At 40.6% G+C, this 15,656-nt stretch overlaps 1 protein-coding gene across 1 annotated transcript in view; it reads right to left on the reverse strand.

Moving 5' to 3' along the window:
* The window catches only part of mag (myelin associated glycoprotein), a 66,012-nt gene extending 53,610 nt beyond the window's left edge, over window positions 1-12,402 (reverse strand). Inside the window, exon 1 of the mRNA XM_031576820.2 lies at window positions 12,293-12,402. The gene's annotated coding sequence lies outside the window, so the exon portion shown is untranslated. The remainder of the gene's footprint in view (window positions 1-12,292) is intronic.
* Window positions 12,403-15,656: the final 3,254 nt, after the last annotated feature.

Here is a 15,656-nt window from a genome sequence, read left to right on the forward strand (position 1 = left end):
GTGATAACCGTCTGATAACTGTCTGATAACTGCCTGATCACAAAGGTGCTGCTGTTTTGTTTAAGCCTGACAATGCGTGTGTGATTCAGCATGCTCGTGACTCTGCCAAACTGTTGTTGTGCATGATGGTCTGACATATATCTGAGCTGGGTTTTCGTTTTCTTTGTTATGTTCTTTTTGTCTGAGCATTGTACCATCTTGTCCACTCCAATGGAGTAATGCTTCTGTCTAGTGTGTGTTCTGTCTGCATGTGACTGGGCATAAGGCTGGTGGCGCTGTAGCTGTCCTGGTGCATGCTTGTTGTTTGTTCTGGTCTGTAGTTAGCCTCGATACATGATTGCTATTACTGTCTGAGTGTTTCATGCTTAGGATGGACTGTTATCCCCTGGTGCAATAATTGTTTTCATTTTATTTGTTAAGCAGTTGCTAGGTGCTTCCAGAGGGAGGCTAGGCACCTGGTGGTGGGCCCCTGTCACTGCATGCGGGTGTATCAAGCTGGTTAGTGTGCTGTGGGTGTGCCGTGATTGTGCTGTGTGTGCAGTGTACTGTGGGTTGCTTGCCGTGTCATAGTTCACCTTATAACCACTTCTTTGAGTGTGTGTGCACGTGTGAGCGGTGTGGATCCAAGAGCACGCCGTCTGCTAGTCTGCCTCCCTCAGGTAAGTCCTACTTAGCACTGCCTAGACTTTAGTCTACTAGTTTCCCTGTTTTAGCCTTACTGACATAAATGATATTCAATAAATATATTTTTGTATCTTGCTAACTTGTCAGTCTCGTTGCAGGTTATTTCATGATCCACCTCTTCACTCTCCCTTCCCTCAGTTGTTAATAAACATTCTTGAACTGGAATCCCGTCTGTCGCCTCGTGCATTTCGAACCTGTTTTTGCCTTGGTGTATAAACTGAAATTACTAGTATAATAAACCGCATACTGACAATTACTTTGAAGTATTCCCTGGGGCTTACTGGTGTAAGTTTTCCCTGGGGTGGCGTAGTCGGACTATAATTTGGGGTATAACCATCTTCCCCTCTACTGCCCTCACTACACATGTATGCACGCTCCACTTATAAAATGCTATTCAATGTGGAAGTAATCCAAGTATTCAGAATACATTACTCAGATTAGTTAATGTAACGGAATACGTTACAGATTTCATTTTTGCAGTGGTGGACAGTAACGAAGTAGATGTACTTTGTTCCTGTACTTAAGTACAATATAGATGTATCTGTACTTTACTCAAGTAATTATATTTGGTAAGACTTTATACTAAGACTCCACTACATTTTAAACTGAAAAATGACAGAGCATAATTCTACACAAATGATGGAAGAAACGGCTGACTTGCCTGAACACCCTTGGCCTTATTTGGGCTAACTTTTTAAATTAGAAGAAAGGAAGAAGGACTCTTATTTTTTTTTTAAATTTTATTTTAAGTGTCTTCTCTGCCTGCCTAAGAACAACATAATATTCTCTTTCAAGAATTCGCCGTCCAATTTAAAGAAACACGTTGAGGTAAGTGATTTTTATTCTGGTAGGTTTGATGACTAGCAACCGAATTATTTTAAATTTAGCCTACATTGTCTGCGTTGTGTGTTCGGCTAAATTAGTTAACTAGCAGCTATACCCTAGCATAGCGGGATGTTTGCACACCAACTTAGCTAAGCAAGCTAGTGTTATAGCCACTAGAGGCTATACCACTGATGTTCACACAAGTCAAGTTGAGTGCATTTTGACTTGTTAAATAAATGCATGGTATGGCGCCTAAGGAGTTGGCTGTTGGAATTTGCTACTGAAAGAAATCACCTATTTTCTAAAGTTCACCTTCTAAAGACCAGCTTTGATTTAAAAAAAAAAAAAACACAACATACTGTGTAGCCTTGATCTAGGACATGCCAAAATGATTATTTTATTTATTAATGAGAGTATTAGTAGCCTAGCCTATGTTGTTAATGGTTGGATTTATTTTTCCAGAGAAAGCATGCAAGTCACCTGGATAGGTATGACGTTTTGACAGCCCCAGGCAAAAGAAAAGCAAAGAACCAAGACGCTCCTTCAACTTTCAGACAGACAAAGTTAGGTGAAACAAAGATAGTTTCTCAAAAAAAAATGTTGATCAGGCCGTTTTGAATTTTGTAATCCAGAGTCTCCAGTCCTTTAGTGTGGTGGAGCAGCCATCCTTTCAAGATCTTTTGCGAGATCTTCAGCCCAATGCCTCTCTGATGTCAAGGACCACCTTGCGACGCAAGATAGATGCGGCTGCAATTGAGATGAAGAGGAACATCAAATAAGCTATGTCCACAGTCGATTTCATTGCTACGACAACAGATTGTTGGAGTGCAAGGCGAAGGGGTTTTCTTGGAGTTACTGCCCACTGGGTTGATCCCAACAGCCTAGAGAGGTGTTCAGTGGCACTAGCATGCAAGCAGCTCAAAGGCGCACACACTTTTGACATCTTGGGTAGTTCGTTAAATGAGATACCTACAGACCACAGACAACGGGTCCAATTTCTTAAAGGCATTCCGAATGTACGGAGAACAAGATGAGAACAACAACTCTCTCTCATGATGGTGATGAGGACCAGGAGTTGGATGGGGTTGAAGTGGATTTTGTCGACGTCACATCTATCTTAAATGAAGATGATGGTTTGCAATTCCAACTCCCTAAGCATCATCGATGCGCATGCCACTTATTAAATCTTGTCTCCACAGTGGATGCGGCCAAAGCAACCTCAAATGATGCGTTCAAAAGGTTGTCTAGATCAGCTTTCTCAAAATGCTATGCACTATGGAACAAATGTGGGAGATCTTCTTCTGCTGCAGAGCTTATAAAGGATGTATGCAAAATTCAGCTGATCCGTCCCAACGCAACAAAGTGGAATTCTTTGTTTCTTGCTGTTGAGAGAATCCTACGAATTATTAAAGAGCAGGGAGCGGGAGCTCTGAGAACTGTCTTCACTTCACTCAAGTTGCCCATGTTAGTGTTGTTTTTGGAGTTTTTAAATTCATGTATTGCTTCAAATGTCAGATTCTATATGGTAATACTGCTAAATGGAGCACATCTACGACTCCAGAGGGCCTATGAATGTCACGTAAATCCTCCCCCCCCCACTACATGCACTCACACACACACAGAGTTAAAAGTGTGATCACATTAATTGATAAATTGCTGTTGTTTGAATCTGTTAGGCTGAGTCCAATCGAAATCGCCTTTCTGGAGGAGTATGCCAGAACCATGGGACCACTCGCCAAGGCCCTCAACATTCTGCAATCCGAAGCTGACGTTCAGATGGGATGGCTCCTGCCTACTTTGACGCTCCTCATCACGAAGCTTGACAAAATCCGCATTAATTGCAGATACTGCAAACCTTTGGTGGATGCTGTCCAAGAGGGCCTGCAGCGACGCTTTGCAGACATGCTTCTGGAACCAGAATTTATTGCTGCTGCTATCCTTGTCCCAAAGCATTTATTTAAATGTCCATTTCAGGCATGGACTACATTAAGGACCATCTGGAGGAAGATACTTCACATCAATCGCCAGCTAATGGCTCGAGTGCATCAGATGATAAGGACTTCTTTGCTAGCATGAAGACACCTGATTGTCAGGAAAATATTAAACAATTAGAGGGCTACCTTGCCTCAAAGGTAGACCACAAGGAAATATTAAAGTCGTACCCTGTAGTGTGTAAGTTATCTCTTAAACTCAACACCACTTTACCAGCTTCAGCCGCTTGCGAGCGCCTATTTAGCACAGCTGGGCTGATTTTCAGTCCACGGCGGGCAAGGCTGGATGCAAAAAAATTGGAGAACCAGCTCCTCCTGACGCGAAATAAGAAATATTTCAGCTTTGGCAAATAGTGAACAGCTCTGCCATTTTAGGCTTGCAGTTTTAGCATGCCACTTGTGATTCAGGGTAGGTGAGGTTAACTGGTTTGTTGTGACTTATAACTTTGATAACTTTGAATCTATTAGGGGGTGAAAGGACTAAGACCGCAGAGGAGGTGAAATAGATAGATAGAATAGATCAGCCTGTTGAAGAAGATGCTTTGCTAAAAATAATATTGAAAAGACATGGAACAAATGGCTATGGTTTGTCAACAAAGTTAGGCCGTCCATAGTATGCACCAAAAATCGAAAAACAAATGTAAAAAGCGTACAGTTTGTTTATGTCACGGAACGTCAGAACGCAGAGGTACAGTTTAGGTGTAAGTTCAGGGGGCAAGGGTAAAAAAGACAAGGTGGACTAACAGGCAGACTTGGGTAACGAACAGGGTTCCATGACAATGTTCCGAAAGCCCATTATTCCGACAGCCCGCTGTTCCGAAATTGTGAGCACAGCAACGTGAACCACTATAGGCCACATGCACATCCCAATGAATTGATCACATAATCATAAACATATAAATGCATTTATTTCACAAGCATGAACTTTAATTCAGAATATTATTATACACACATGGCATTTGCATCGCGATGATTAAAAAAAATACTTTTATATAGCCAACGCATGCTTTGTCAGTGCTTGACAAGATCTGCGTAATGTCCTGCGACAATCTGCCGGCAATTTCCTACACACGAGTGATACCCCATATTCAAAACCAAAGTAGACTAAGTTAACAAATATTGCCTAGGAAAAGTTATATGCGTGATAGCCCGGTGAGCGTCTCCGCTCCGCCACGCAAACTAAATACTGTGTGTGTTTTGTGCCACTTAAAATATTTCTAAATTATGCCAGGGGGACTATTTTTCGGAATATTGAAATTTCGGAATATCGGGCTTTCGGAACACTGGGCCGTCCCCACGAACAGGACAGTTATAAAACGGGTAACTCAGAAGATAACGCTAAACCAAAACAATGGTACACAGGCTCAAAGCACTGGGAAAACTACAACTAAGAATTCTAAACAGGGGTAACTGAAACAGACTAGGCGCAGAAAGAAAAACCGAGTCTTACTTTGGCAAACAAAGCGCAGGGGTGCGGAACCGAAAACTACGAGTATAACAGAAGCGCAGGGGCGCGGGAACAGTAAGCTCTTTGATCTTATGATCGGCACAATACCGGACGTGAACTGGGGAACCAAACACGGAGGCTGAGTAGCGCAAGGAAGTCGTCAAAGCTGATTGTCTTTGATTGCAAGTCTGTTGTCAAACTATTGTTAATTTTGGAAGCTATTTTAGATTTGGTCTTAGTCTTTAGACGAAAATGCATATTAGTCTTAGTCACATTTACTCATTTTTATCATTCTTAGTTTTCGTTGACGGAAACTCTTTACATTTTAGTCTAGTTTTAGTCACATGTAATAGTTCATCTTATAGCCATATTAAACTTGGGGATACAATTAGTCTTTAAGAATTCCAATTAATTCCATGTAATGTGTAACAACAAACTTAAGACTATGCTAATGTTTTGGCTTGGCTGAAGTGTGAAGCCACGTGTGGCAGATTGTTACTGGAAACACTACATGACAAAACTTAGAACATTTTAGTTAGCTAGTAAACAGGCTAGCCAGCTAGTTTGCTAAAAAAATAAAGGCTTGTATGGCCTTGTAAGGGGTTGTTGTTGTTCCTCGAATGTTAGATATTTAATCCTGGGCTTACTTTAACTGAATGACAGTTTTGATATAAAGACAAGTGACTAGATAGCCTACTAGCTGGCTAGCCTGCTAACTAGCTCACTAGTCCAGTCTGCCATTTCCACACGCTACGCCCGGCCCACTCAAAGCGATGGAATCGTCTCACATCGCTGGCATGTGTCCGTGCCGTTAGAGCTAAATCAACCACATATCCTCCATATGAATAGATTTAGCTAGACGGCTAGTTTTGATAGTGGAAAGTGGTACTGTCATGGCAAAAGGTGTCCGGGCGCCAAAAGGGGTCCGGGTGATTTCGAACGACTCTTGAGTGACAGTTGCTACACCAACGCTAGCATTACGTCACCCGGACACTTTTGGAAGTGACAGACTTGCGCTGCATTAAATACTTAAATAACGCGATTTACCCCAGAGCATCTTGCATTATACTTCTCTACCTGAGACCAGCTTGCCTGTATTTTGCCTGCAATAAACCAAGCAAAACAACCATGTGCTTGATGTTTGACTGTGTTAGGAAAGTTTCGCGCTAGCATCTTGTTAGCGATTACCAATTCCTTCGTTTTGTTGCCCTAAGAAAGTCCGTAATGTGTTGTGATTATTAGACATATCGGACGGCAACCACAATTACATTTTCACAAAACGGAATTGCTTGCACCACCTTTAGAGCACAACGGGAGGAATTGCTAATCGCTAACGAGATGCTAGCGGCTAAACATAGCCAAACCTGTTGAAAAGTGCTTACTTACAGGATACCGTCAGGCAGGTGTAGCTAAAACGGAATACTTCATAGTTTAGGCACAATATTAAGCGACTCTGTCTCTGCCTCTGCCTCTAGGTCCTGCCGCTTTGCGCTATTCAACATCCGCAAAATCAGGCCGTACCTAACCCAGTATGCCACCCAGCTGCTGGTGCAAACCTTGGTGAATTCCCGCCTTGATTACTGCAACGCCCTCCTAACGGGCCTGCCGGCTTGCGTGGTGAAACCACTACAAATGATCCAGAACGCGGCGGCGCGTCTGGTGTTCAACCAACCGAAGAGGGCACACGTCACCCCGCTACTCATTGACCTCCACTGGCTGCCTGTAGCTGCTCGCATTAAGTTCAAGTCACTTATGCTTGCCTACAGAGTGCTTGATGGTTCTGCTCCCACCTACCTAAATGCTCTTGTAAGGGCGAATGTTACACCCAGGATGCTGCGCTCTTCTAGTGAGCGTCGTTTGGCACTGCCGTCTGTGCAAGCACGGCAGTCCAGACTATTCTCATTTGTAGTTCCACGTTGGTGGAATGAACTACCCAGCACTACCAGAGCAGGGGCGTCCCTCTCTACCTTTAAGAAGCTTTTGAAGACCCAACTCTTCAGAGAGCACTTCCCGTCCTAACTGGCACTTCGACTAGTGCGTTACTTGCAATTACAGCAGTTACATTTCTGCACTTCTTTCTTTCTTTTTTATTTCATTTTGTTATATTTCTTATGTAAAGTAGTATATACTTATTGTTACACCAGGTTCTATTGCTCGTAGCTTGAATATTCTCTCCCTTGTACGTCGCTTTGGACAAAAGCGTCTGCTAAATGACTAAATGTAAATGTAAATGTAAAGCGACTAAAAAGTAGCTGATGGCTTTCGAACGACTCTTGAGACTCTCTGACTGATACTAATACGCTACTTTGTAGTCGCTTAATATTGTGCCTAAACGGACACTACGTAACCCGGACACTTTTTGGCTATCACTCAGATAGTCTCAAGAGTTGTTCGAAAGCCATCAGCTACTTTTTAGTCACTTAATATTGGCTGCCGGTCTCCTGTGAGTAAGCACATTTCAACAGATTTCGGTAGGTTTAGCCGCTAGCATCTCGTTAGCGATTAGCAATTCCCCCTTTGTGCAACTAAAAAGTAGCTGATGGCTCTCTGACTGATAGCCAAAAAGTGTCCGGGTTACGTAGTGTCCGTTTAGGCACAATATTAAGCGACTTAAAAGTAGCTGATGGCGTTCGAACGACTCTTGTGACTCACTGACTGATAGCCAAAAGGCGTCCGGGTTACTGTCACTCAAGAGTCGTTTGAAAGCCATTATGACGTCGCCCGGACACCTTTTGCCATGACAGTGCCAATGATAATGACAATTGCCCAAATAAACAAGGATATAAACCAATCACATATGAATTAATTATTTTTCTTTGATTGATATCATGCCTGTCCTATAGTCCACTCTGCAATGAGTTTACTAGCTAGCTATCGATAGCTAGTTTAACTTAGTTATGCTACCTCATCGTTAGCTAATGTTAGCTAGCTAAAAGCTTTGGCGATCATTGCCAAAGCTAACGGGAGGCTTCAATCGATAATTATTAGCTAGCTATCCAAGTTGACATCCTATACACTCGACTGCCTCTTTGAAGTTGACTTAACGTTGGCTAATATATGCTAATAACTAGGTAACATTAGCTAGTCATCATTGACCGTTACTAGCTAACTTACCATTGCATAAATTGCAGGGTGGTGCACTTTCAGGTGCCTCTTGAGGCTTGTTGTGTTCTTCCCACCTGTTTTAAAGCCACATGGTTTTCTCCCGTTATTTTCAAAGATCCGTTTTCAACATCATGGACAAAAGGTTGTTAACGCATATTCTTCGTCAAACTTTTCGTTAAGAAAATGAACACTATGTCAAACGAGGCCAGACACCGAGTGAAGGGAGTGAGGGGTTTAAGTGTGGGAGTGACAGGTGGTGGCCATCAGTACTCAGGTGATTGTGGAAGCAGTGCCATTGAGCGAGTTGAAGTCGAAGGTAGGTGCAGGATCACGCTCTGGCCTGACAGTTTAGTGACAAACGCCACTGATTTCATGTATTATCAGATGACTGATAGATTACTACTTCCTAGTAACACAAACAATCTATGACCTAGATCAGGGGTCACCAACCTTTTTGAAACTGAGAGCTACTTCAAGGGTACTGAGTAGTACGAAGGGCTACTTGTTTGAGACAAACTTCCTGAATAACAAAGTTGCACAAGTTAGACTTGATATTATACACAGACCTGCCTATGTATGCTCTGTATATTGTATACTTTTCTAGTTATAGTACTTTGAAAATGGCTGTTCAAAAACGCTGCTAAAAAGCGTCTTAAAATGCTCAACATAGTTGCTAAAACATCTTTTTGTGACAAAACGAATGGGAGTAGAGAGCTAATATCTGGGACTATACCTATTAAGAAGTGTATGAACAACAGCCAAATCTGAGACGGTCGAGTTGGAGCCATTGGTACACTTCACATGGAATGACTCACAGATCACCTTTTATTATTATTATTATTATTATTATTATAGTTAGTATGGAAGCTTTTGTGACACGTACTGGGCCCCATTCGTCGTAAGGGTTGAAGCTAAGTTAATCAATTGTCCTTTTAGCCCGTTAAAATTAGCGCGCTGATTGAGAACAGCAAATATCGGTTCCTCAACGGCTCATCCGCCTCCAAATCATGTGGTCATTTCAACCAGGCTAAACTTATCAGGGCTATTGCGCGTGCACGTCCCACTTCAAAAGGCAGGAAAGGTCGATCACCAAAACAATGATTTTCTAACGGTATAATGGTTCTAAACTCAAAGAAAAGGGCTCTTTTTTTCTCTGCTGGCGAGCAGGAGATGAACATGAACGCTTATGAAGAATACAAGACCATAATCATGGCAAAATTCAACACCGCCACCGCAATGAGAGCAAGGTGTGTTGGGATGTTTATAGGGTGATATCTATGTATGAATACCTAATGGCAAGTGTCAACTGGTACAGAGGATTCCTCTACCGGTTAGAAACTGCAAGGTTGCTATTTCAAATCCCCTCACCTCCTTCCTCGATGTAGTTTTACATTTCCTTGTAAGTCGCTTTGAATGAAAGCGTCTGTTAAATGACTACATGTATTAATAACAATTGCAATAAATTTAAGCAGTGAAAATAAATTGTCTGTATTTCTCTCTATTCTTATCATGAGTCCACCTTAATAATTTTCTACAATAATGATATGCTATGGTGTACTAATAACACTCATATAATTATAAGTGCTTTGTTCTCCGCATCACCGACACTACAAAAATGTACCACTTGCAAACAAGCGCAAGACAGTCAATGTTCGACTGTGGTGTTTGCAATAAATGACTCGAGAAGGTCTTTAAATTAATTATTCCTTGTCGGCTGAATCAGTAGCGCTCATACAAGAACTCATCATGATGGAATAATGGATCTTGGCGATCGCAAAGAACTCTCTCCCTACGCTAATCTAACTATCTAATTTTCTAATCTAACTATCTATTTCTCGATAACTGTAAATGACCTTTACATACAAACACGGCCATCTACGGAATTTGGTCTACTATCTTTGTCGATTTTTGTTCATTATAAATGCTCGGAATGTCATAGGCTCTGCATAGAGCCTACATGCAACCGTAAATCAGCCTGCAGTGGTAGTGGTATGCAGTACATGAGAAATAACATTGTCCAGTACACTACTGTTACCCAGATGACCTACTGCATCCCTTGATGCAATGCAGTGTTTTCCAACTTTCCAAAAGTAAAAAAAAAAAAAGTGTTTAATATGTTTTCACTTGAATGTTGTAGAGAGCATGTTAGCAATGAGTTATAATTGTGCGGTGTTCATTCTTTACAGAACAAATTACTTTAACAAAAGTTCAATGCCATTTAGTCATCATCCAAAGCGGCATCACCAGTGAGATGCATTGTTAAATCATTTGGACCGCTTTTACAAAATCCAGAGTTTAGGAGAATTCATGTGGATTAGTGTTGTGAGTGTCGCCTATCTAATGGTGCTGTAGCTTGATGTTGGTTGACAGCTGTCGAGCTTCGTAATGCGCACCTGTGAACTGAGTGCAAGGGCACTGAAGTAGCCAAGCAAATCTTTAGCACACCATTGCAATTGTTCTGATGGCATGAAAACATTCACACCACTATAGAAAAAGCAGAAGTGCTCCAGGGCACAACTAGTGGTGCAAATGTGAACTTTACCTATTTACCTATGTGTACAGACACAATCATGTTATTTTTAAGCATACCTACTCATGAATATAAAAAGAAAATGTGGATATATACTAAATCAATTAGCAATTGGTTACACCCTAATAAAATAAAGGAAGAATTGCAAGAAGCTAATGATTTTAATGTTAATGATTTTATGTCCAATCTTTGACTTTCTAATTCAGATGGTCTTTGCATGAAAAAAAAGTTCTTCGTTCTTATTGGCTCTTGTGGTAGGCTCGCCGTTCAGTTTTGATCATTTCTTTATACAGTTATGAAAAAAGCTCATGGTATGTTTTGGTTACATGACTGTAGTACACTACATGATAGTTGCCATACTTGCATACTACACTGTATGCTAAGGTGATGAGTAGCGTGTAGTAAACAGTTTGTACTGGACTAGTAGTATGGAGTAAACCAGTATGGTATTTCGAACACAGCATATGAGTTTATTGGTAACTACGCTGTCTCTTAAACTTCACTACCACTGGTGCTATTTTGTCAATATCCCCAAAACACCCTTCATTTTCTCATAGGGAACAAACCAGACATGGCGAAAAATGCTTATCCGTCAGAATACAAATTGTCACGACTTGCACACTCTATTTGCCACATGATCTTGCGCATCTCCCTGTTTTGTGACATAGAATATACAACTGGGTTTTCCAATTCACTCAGACTTTGGTTGAAACGCTACCATACCGTTTGTATAAATATTTTCATTTCTCATCATTGCTTGCCTAATCTAGTTCATCTATTTGGATCCTAATAAATTGGTGTGACAGTACCAGTGGCCTTGCTACATAGTTTCACTAATTCGATCATATATACCTAATTATACATCAAATTAAATACAAGCCACACTTAAGTGAAGTCCTCCCAGGTGACCCCGTATTTCATATTTCTTGCACACTGCCAGCCTTATAACACACTTGGCCACTGCAATGAACTTTGTCCTGCATTTACGTCACAATGAATCTTTAAGGTATCTTTTACACCTCTGAACAGTGTGTGGGTGTTAGTACATGCCATTACCTTTTGATTACCAATTCAAATGCAGACTCTACTTGCCTGGAATCTTGTGTGCACCCTGCCAATGCACACCCCTGTCCTGCACACATACTTTTATTTGCACACATAATTTAAAGCAGCCAGACTGGGTTTCACAGATGCAATGTATATCCTGTCAATGGTTATTTTGCAATGTGTGAAGCTGTATCACATTTTGCATCATTGTACCACCAACTATCTGCCTAAAGTGTCTGTGCTATGCCATTTATTTGGTATACTGTACCTGCTCTGACAAACAAAATACAATCACATGAGTTTATGTATGTTAATGGTATAGCAAATGTCTTTCTTGCCAAGTGCAGTTTCATTCCTGCACGTTCTATATATCAATATTGCTCATTCAGGAACACGGCATTCAAGACCAGATTAGATGATCTGGGATAATGGGCCTGGACAGAGTTTGCTCCATTGACAAACTGCAACCAGAGGATGTGCACCAAGCATGCTCCATGATGAAATGTTCTTGGACCCATATCCAAAAATGGGTTTTCATCATGCTTTGTAAAGACGTACACTATGAGCATTTAAATGTCACATAAATGATAGTGATTAAATTGTTAACTTTCATGAAAAAAAAAAACATAATTCTTGCAGTTTATATAAGATCAAAGAGCTTACCGTATCTGCTTATATTTCCCTGGTAAACAGTCAAGCCTGAGCCATATTATTGGCAGCCGTGTGCTATCCAATGGCTATCGCTTCTGTTCCCTTCTCCCCAGCTCCCATTTGTGTTGGTCACTCGCCGACCCACACTCCTCCCCCTTATGCTCTCTCTCTCTCTCTCTCTCTCTCTCTCTCTCTCTCTGTCCTTCACTCATGGAGTCAAATAGAAATGGCTGAATGGTATGAATAGATACATTGATGATGCCACTGGAAATAAACAGATGACAGGCATGCTCACACTTTATTCCCAAATACATTATGGTAACCATTCATAAACAAAGTGTTTTAATCTTTACATTATGGTAAGCATTTATAAACAAAGTGTTTTAATCTTTACATTATGGTAAGTATTCATAAACAAAGTGTTTTAATCTTTACATTATGGTAGGCATTCATAAATGAAGTGTTTTAATCTTTACATTATGGTAAGCATTCATAAATGAAGTGTTTTAATCTTTACATGAAGTGTTTTAATCTTTGTAGGCGGTCTTTGACGTCCAACTTCTGAGCTTCATAGAGACAGGGGTTTTTGCTGTTGCTGTTACTGTTTGTTTAGAAATGAACAATGTCTTGCTTGAGTAATTCATTGCTTTGTGTCTGTAAAGATTGTGAAGATGTACTGACGTGTTCTCAAGTTGTTACATTCATACAGAGATACACCACCTCCTTGGTTTGCTTAAAACATTAAAGCAATTGTGCTAAATGAGTGTTGAGGTAAAGAGATGGAACTCTCCAATCATGCCATTTTTCAAGATTCATTTCAGTTCCTCATCACATCAGCTCACTTGACTTTGCCTAAAAGACTGCAAGTCCCACAATGCACCACCAGCAGGCCAGTGCAGGCTTCCCATTACTCATTAAGTTGGAACACCCTTGGAATGGAAGGTCTCTCTCAGCAAACATCTCAGCAGAGAGAGAGAGACAAACAAGGATTCAACTCATGGTACAACCAAAGAAGCCACTGGTACTGTAACTGTAACAAGACTTTTATTGTGATGATTAATTGGTTTTGGAAGTGTTGCTATAGTCATTGATGGTAGGATATATTGTTTCATGAATTGTACAATAATAACCAAGCAGCTCACAAGCAGCATGCATATGAGTTTGGCTTTTTGTTTGAGTGTACTTGTTCAATTTCTATTGATGTTTGATGTGCTTTCTTTAAAACACCAATGCTGGATACTGTTCGCATTCATTTAAACAGTCTTTCAGTCATTAGTTGGGATTGTTTCAGCAATTCCACCTGTTGAAATTCTTAGTACTTATTTCATTCCTTTGTTGGATTGCAATTGTTTGAAATGCATTTGGATTTTTGTATAACTTCTGCTTTTTGTGTTTTTAAGGTTTTCAACCTGATGGACCAACAAATAAGTAACAACAAACAAATAAGGAAAAAATGAATATTGAGCTGAGTTGGAAAGAGTTGTCCTTTGGGGTTCATGTACCATGCCATTTCAAGTTGGGCAAGAGTTAGGTACAAGAAAACAGGCTAAACAAAACCTCAGTGACAGACCTTGTTCTGAACTTGATTTTGCCTCTTGACTGCACTCTGATTTTTGCCAATACACTCTGCCCTACACTTGACATCTAATCCTCTGCTGTTTTGTATGAGACTAGCTCATTGCTTTTAAACAATGAATGTGCCTGGACCAAATCCATCAGTTATGCCAGAGATGAAACATGCCTTCAACCACCTGGCTACTGCCTGAACAAGAAAGCAAACTACATTGAGTGATTTTTTTTCCCTCCAAATGAACATGTACATGCAGATCACTGCCAGATCCAATTTGATGGCACACAAACTAAAGAAAAATAAAATAACTGACATATTTGCTCAAATTGTCACTAAATCCTGACAGTAGTACACAAGACAGATAATCTGTGAAAAAAATACGTAATGGCCATTGTCTTTGACCGAGGTGTCCCAGTTGTGTTTACACCTAACTCATCAATATGCATTGTGTAGGGACACTACTTTTGGAGAGGGAAAGGTCACTCTGAAATTATAAATATGTAGTAGTGAAACCACACACACTTTCTGAATGCTAATCTCACCTTTGTATAGATAACACCTATGTTTACAAAGTTCAGAGTTCAAAAGCCTTGCTCCAAAATCTTTACAATGTGTTTTTGTACAAAGTCTGAGCACCTCTGAAAGTATGTTTTTGTAAGGGTTTGTTTAGATTTGATTTAAATAGATTTCCAGTATCTAATTGTTAATGCTGTCAGACATCCAGTGATCTGCCCTGTAGCCACTCGCGGGATTTTGGCATTGCATATGTCCGCTCCATCATAAGTTTCCAAAGCACTCCATCTCGATTGTTATGGCCTCTTAACGGAAGCCCTTCACTGCCGAGGAATTTTATCAATCTGAATATCAGTTCTAAGACTGTTCTGGCAGTTTTTTGCTCTTTCTCAACAATGTCTGGTAGTAGAGCATCAATGGGAATATTGTTGAGCGAAGCAAGCATTCTCACTGATTATGAATGTATGTCAGACAACTCGTGCTGGCTAAACTTTGAGGTTGCTTTACGCCAGTTACAAAATCCTCCTGCTATGAATACATTTGTCTTTCCATCATGATGTCTTAACCCCTTCTCTAGGGCTTTGCAGCAGGAGAAGCAAAGAATGGCGTCTCTCTCTGTAACATAATGCAACCATTTCCACTTGGTAAACCAATTCTGAAATGAGCGCTTGAAGGTCTCTGTTCCAATTTTCCTCCCAGGAAAACGTATGTCTGGACGACAAGTTCCGTGCCCTGCTCACTGTAGCCCTGATGCCACTTGTCAGCTTTCCTTGTGAGAAGCGGCACTGTACACATGCCCTGACCTGTAATGGTTATCACCATCCTGTATGCATTTTTTGTTATGACAAAAATATTCAGACAGTCAAACAATACAAATCTGCAATTTCATCAGCTCAGTGTAGGCATGCAATGGTATACTGTATTATGTCGAATTGTTCGGTATGACCTCTTTGGTTCGATACGTACACATTACGACATGTCTGTCATTTTCCTTTAATTTTGAAAATGTTGGATTCAGCGTTCAATACGATGACGAGGATAAGAAACCTAAAACATACAAAGTAGAGTCTGCAAGCATTGCTTTGCCACGGTTGGCTACTCAAGGGGAAACACTTCTAACATGATGTCTTATTTACCCTAGAGTCCACTTGTTAGCAAAAACACAATCTGTCGTTGTTACCTTCCAACAACAATTTGTGACAAATAAAAATGTAATAAAAACAAAGAAACTAGAAGGGCACTCTAAATTTCATGGAAATCGAGTTGTAGTTGCGTAATCCTGCTTCGGGACAA

The sequence above is a fragment of the Clupea harengus genome, chromosome 11 (genome assembly GCF_900700415.2).
Source record: "Clupea harengus chromosome 11, Ch_v2.0.2, whole genome shotgun sequence".
NCBI classification, from domain to species: domain Eukaryota; kingdom Metazoa; phylum Chordata; class Actinopteri; order Clupeiformes; family Clupeidae; genus Clupea; species Clupea harengus.